The 6,151-nt window shown below is 39.8% G+C and overlaps 1 pseudogene; it reads left to right on the top strand.

Moving 5' to 3' along the window:
- The first annotated feature begins 4,484 nt into the window (after positions 1 to 4,484).
- LOC111752276 (large ribosomal subunit protein eL21-like) lies at positions 4,485 to 5,716 on the top strand (annotated as a pseudogene).
- Positions 5,717 to 6,151: the final 435 nt, after the last annotated feature.

The raw sequence follows: 6,151 nt of genomic DNA, 5'->3' as shown, positions 1-6,151 counted from the left end.
TTATAAAAACTTCCCACACTAGTCACATTTCCCAACCATCTCCTCACAGCCTTCTAAATGTTCTATTATTGACTTTCAGAAATTTCCTATCATTTTTGCTTACATGAAGTTCTGTCTAAAGGAATTTTAACCATTTAGTAAAGAGAATTAAGTCTGTGTAAATATGTGTGTGTGTGTCCTGAAAAATAGAGTTGACAAAATTAGTTACCTTCTTTTGAAAAATAACTATTTCAAGTCCCTGGGTATTTCTTACTCCAGTGGCTCTCAAAACTGGACAAGGAAAATCAGCATCACCTGGAAACTTGTTAGAAATGCAGATTCTTGGGCTGCAGGGTTAAGAGCTCAGTTTGCTAACCAAAAGGTCAGCAGTTCGAATCCATCAGCCACCCCTTGGAAACCATATGGGGCAATTCTACTCTGTCCTGTAGGGCCACTGTGAGTCAGAATCGACTGGAAGGCAATGGGCTTATTTTCTTATTTGTTTGTGTGTTTGTTTTAGGACTATTGAATCAGAACTCTGGGGGTGGAGCCCAGAAATCTGCCTGGTGATTCTGATGCACACTGAGGTTTGAGAAGCACTGTCTCTAAATTAAAGAACCCTGGCCGTGCAGTGGTTAAAGCAATCAACTGCTAACCAAAGGGTCAGTGGTTCAAAACCATCAGCTGCTCTGTGGGAGAAGATGTGGCAGTCCGCTTCCTCAGAGATTTATAGCCTTGGAAGCCCTGTGGGGTCGCTATGAGCTGGAATTAAAATGACAGCAGTTGGTTTGTTTTTTGGGGTCTTTAAATTGGAGACCCTGGCAGTGCAAATGGTTAATCCCTTGACTACTAACTTAGAGGCTGGCAGTTCTAGTCCATCCTAGAGGCGTGTCAAAAGAAAGGCCTGGAGTTCTGCTTCTGAAGGGCCACAGCCTTGAAAGCCCAATGGGGCAATTCTACTCTGTACACATGGGGTGTCCATGAGTCAGAATCAATGTGACGATGTTGGATTTGTCTCCAAAACATTTCCTTAGATCTTTCTAAAATATCATCTCAGCTTGGTCATGTATCAATTAAAAAAAAAAAAAAGACAACCGACAGTCTTTTTCCTAAAATCCATGAATTCCTTTTTAAATTAAAGATTATGGAACAGTTTTTACTCTCTTTCAGAATCTGGTTCTAATTTGATTGTGGTGAGCACTACATAGTGCGTTCTTTGTTAATTCAGGAGTCACGATCTCACGTGGCTTTGGTGCCGGACAGGTAGCAAAGCTGAGAGATGCAGAACCCACACAAGACAATAGAGAACAGTGACAACTGTGTGAACAGGCAGAAGGCTTCTTCCTGCTCAGATCCATTGAAATTCACATCGAAAACAGGTATTGTCTGGTAAAACAGAGCCTGTCTGTCTACAACCTAGGTTTACATTAAACTCAAAGAGACTAAAGCAATCTATTTAAAGTCCAGTCTCAAGAAAAGTGATATTACATAGTTTGGATTGTTGTTAGAATTGATATTTCTAGATACATTTGAACTGCAGAGTAAATCAAAGAAAATAAAAAACATGCAGTATAAAAAAAAAAAATAGTATAATTCTTCTCTTTGACTCAGGCCTTAGAAAATGAAAGTAGGCTCTGTAAGAAGGTTTAAAGGCTTGCGCAGGGTTTGAGTTCTTTTTACAATGACTTGATTTTATTTTCTCATCTGATTTTACTTAGCGTTAAGTTAAGAAATGTATGCAAGAGCAAATCCAAGACAGATGCCTCTTGAAAATAAGTCAAAGCATGGAGAAGCAGAGAAACTAACCTAGGATATAGTTTTTTGAACTAGGATCACCACTATGCAGGATTCTTGGGGTTTTGGATAAAAAGTTAATGTAAGTAAAGCAAGTGCTACTGATTTCCTTCTATCTGATGAAGGTTTAGAAAAGAGAGTGACATCTGGGGTTCTCTTCCCTTCCAAGAGGAGATAATGACTTTCTCGTTAGCATATATTTCCTCCACTCCTTCTCCAAATTTGAAAAATAGACATTTAGTTCCTCTTGGCTTAATGAGCATATTTACTTTGGAGCTTCTAGAAAAATGTTCTCTTTTTTATTGTTTTCCTTCAAACAAGATCATCTATATGTTTTAAAACTCATATGTTTGTATTCTAAAGTCAGGAAAGTACTCTATAACATGACATTTTCCAACATGAAGTCCACAAAATTCTAAAAGTTTCTCTAAGAAATTGACTAATTTTCAAACTGAATTAAGAAGGCCAAAGAAGAATTGATGCCTTTGAATTACGGTGTTGGAGAAGAATATTGAACATACCAGGGACTGCCAGAAGAACAAACAAATCTGTCTCGGAAGGAGTACAGCTAGAATGTTCCTTAGAAGTGAAGACAGTGAGATTTCATCTTAAGTACTCTGGACATGTTATCAGGAGGGACCAGTTCCTGGAGAAGGACATCATGCTTGGTAAAGTAGAAGGCCAACCAAAAAGAGGAAGACCCTCAATGAAATAGATTGACACAGTGGCTACCTCAATGGGCTGAAACATAGCATCCATTGTGAGCATGGGGCAGGGCTGGGCAGTGTTTCCTTCTGATGTGCACTAGGTCACTAAGTCAGAACCAACTCTGTGTCACCTAACAACAACATCAGCAAAAGCCAAATATGAATCACCCGTATCTGAAGCCTTTCTTCTTCATTGGTTCCCCTTTTTACACTCAAATGCCTGCTGGGTTCAGGTGAGGGAAAGAATCAAACTGGCCAGGTAGAGACTGTGAGGATTTGGAAAAAAAAATGCCCCCTCTGAAGCAGGAAACTGCTACTCAGCCACAGCAGATTTTTGGCAAGCAGGAACTTGAGACCATTGTTACCAGATCTTACAGGTTTTTACCCTGTCTTAGTCATCTAGTGCTGCTATAACAGAAATGTCATAAGTGGATGGCTTCAACAAAGAGAAGTTTATTCTCTTGTAGTCCAGTAGGCTCGAAGTTCAAATTCAGGGCTCCAGTTCCAAGGAAAGTCTTTCTCTCTCTGTTGGCACTGGAGGAAGGTCCTTGTCATCAGTCTTCCCTTGGTCTGGGAGCATCTCAGTGCAGGAACCTCAGGTCCAAAGGACACGCTGTGCTCCTGGCACTGCTGTCTTGGTGGTATGAAGTCCCCATGTCTCTCTGCTTGATTCTCTCTTTTATATCTCAAAAGAGATTGGCTTAAGACACTATCTAATCTTGTAGACGTCATCAATATAACTGCTGCTAATCCATCTTGTAACATCGTAGTGATAGGATTTACAACACATAGGGAAATCACATCAGAGGATAAAGTTGTAGACAATCATACAATACTGAGAATCGTGACCTAGCCAAGTTGACAGATATTTTGGGGGGACACAATTCAATCCATGACACCCTTTGCCATCAAGTTAATTCTGACTCATGTTGACCCCACGGGTTACAGAGTAGAGCTGTTCCATAGAGTCTTCTTGGCTGTCATTTTTACAGAAGCAGATCTTTAGGACTTTCTTCCGTGGCATTGTTGGATGGAGTCAAACCAGTAACCTTTAGGTTAATAACTGATTGCAAACTGCTTGTGTCACCCAGGGACTTAGTAGTGAGAATACTGGGTATTAAAAAATTCAGGGGTGTCATATAAGAATTATTACAGCAAATGAAATATCTCTGTCTCAATGGAAATTAGTACTTTTATTGTCTCTTATAGAAGAAAACTGAGTGAAAATATCCCCAAACTTCTGTTTATTATTTATCCAAATAGCTAAACTTAAGTGGTTCTACTGAGATTTATTCTAATCCATTAAAAGAATGAGTTACTGTAGAAGAACTTGACTTTGACCTGGTCTGCCCATCACTCATTGCCTTGATGTTTTGTTCAGGCCTTTTGGAGTCCAAGTAGTCTCAGAAGAACTAAGGTTTAGGGTAGCCAGTCTCCCAATTCACCAGACTTAAAAGACAATCAAGGTAAAGTTGGCAGACCTTTAGCAGGAAAGCACTCCTCGTAGGTGATTGCTTCAAGTTCTATAAATTCTTTGAAACTGAGAACATTTCCTATGGAATTGTAGAGGTATTAGTCCTTATTAACAGTCTTATTTTCTTCCAATTCTCACAGTGCAACTATGTAAATATACACAAAACAGTATTAAGGCCAGATTATAGCAAATAATCCTTTCCACCTCAGTCTAAAAATATTCATTCAAAGGTGGAGATGAGTGAAGGTAAGAGACTGGCTGATGACAAAGTGAGCCACAACGCTGGCCCATTGATTGGAGATGTAAATGTAATTTCTTCTTAAGTTTTCCCACAGGTTGCATTTTAACAGTATTAGACCATGATAATCATAAGAGTTTATCTAAGTACTTTTCTATTTATTTTAGTAGCTATTCCAAAAGGAGTGGACTTAGGGAATAAACGTGAATACAGATTGCTAAGTAGAATCTTGCCTAGACTGGCATTTAAGGCTCTGAAAACTGCTAAGTCAGGGAATGGTTACCAGGTACACTTTAAGTTCAAGGGACTGTCAAGAGCCTTCCAGGTATTTGTGATTTGGCGTGTGTGTGTGTGAATGTTTCTCTCAGGGAACTTAGATGACGTCTTAATGGTGACTAAAAAAAAACTAAAAATGGTGACTAGCACATACATAATTTTACTAAAAATTACTTTGTGATGAGGGATGGGATGAGTAGTTTTAGTTCACCTAATGGAGGGCTTTTACCACATTTGACAAAAGTGGGTGATGCCTCTCCAGGTCTGCTTTTCTAGTGCCAGAAGATTATACCAGCACTTAAGAATGTAAGAATTCCCACACCTGTCAACCTAATATTCCCATTTCACAAAAGTGAAATGACAGTGCCACGGGAACAGATGAGTAGGTTGTAAAATAGAACGAAGCTTGTCTAAACCTCTGCAAGGCATTAGGCTGCGTCTCCTTTTGTTAATTTAGAGATACATTCATGGCTAGCCCTTTCAGCTGGAACCACCTTCTTGCGGTAATTCACCAAAATGATGAACACAAAGGGAAAGAGGAGAGGTGCTTTTAAATGTTCTCTAGACGTTTTAGAAAACGTGGAGCCCTTCCTTTGACTGCATACTTGCGAATCTACAAGAAAGGTGATGTCATAGACATCGACAGAATGGGCACTGTTCAAAAAAGAATGTCCCAAAAGCATTGCCGTGGCAAAACTGGAAGTCTACAATGTTACCCCAATATGCTGTTGGCATTACTGTAAACAAACAGCTTAATGGCAAGACAAACAAGTTAAGGGCAAGATTCCTGCCAAGAGAATTAATGTGTGTATTGAGCATATTAAACACTCTAAGAGCTGAGATGTTGTTGTTGTTAGGTGCTATCGAGTAGGTTGTGTCTCATGGTGACCCTATGTACAACAGAATGAAATACTACCTGGTCCTGCGTCATCCTCACAATCGTTGTTATGCTTGTTGTAGCCACTGTGTCAATCCATCTCATTGAGGGTCTTCCTCTTTTTCACTGACCCTATACCAAGCATAATGTCCTTCTCCAGGGATTGTTCCCTCCTGATAACACCTCCAAAGTACATGAGACAAAGTCTTCTAAGAGCAGAGATGGCTTCCTAAAACATGTGAAGGAAAATGACGAAAAAGAAGGAAACCAAAGAGCAAGGTACCTGAGTTTAACGGAAACTCCAACATGCCCCACCCAGAGAAGCATGCTTGGTAAGAACCAATGGAAAGGGGCTTCTAGAAATTCCTTGAATTCATGTATAATAGGTGTAAAAAATAAAGATGCCTGGGATGTAAAAATGTTACATCTTTGATTTTAATCATGTACAAGTTTTATGTCCTCTTCCACAAAGATGTAGCATTTAAAGCAAACTTTGTTTCCTGATCTGCTGGGTAATAAGGGTCTCTACAATTAGAATTTGGAAACCTTGGTGGCGTAATGGTTAAGTGCTACAGTTTCTAACCGAAGGGTTGGCAGTTCAAATGCACGAGGCGCTCCTTGGAAACCCTATGGGGCAGTTCTACTCTGTCCTATAGGGTTGCTATGAGTCGGAATTAACTCAATGGCACTGGGTTTGGTTTTTTGGTTTTTGAGAGTAGTTTATCATTGTTGTTGTTAGGTGTTGTCGAGGTGCTTCCAACTCATGGCGACCCCATGTGCAACATAACAAAACACTGCCCAGTCCT

The sequence above is a fragment of the Loxodonta africana genome, chromosome 23, assembly GCF_030014295.1.
Source record: "Loxodonta africana isolate mLoxAfr1 chromosome 23, mLoxAfr1.hap2, whole genome shotgun sequence".
NCBI lineage: Eukaryota > Metazoa > Chordata > Mammalia > Proboscidea > Elephantidae > Loxodonta > Loxodonta africana.
This window is presented reverse-complemented; position numbering and strand designations above follow the sequence as displayed.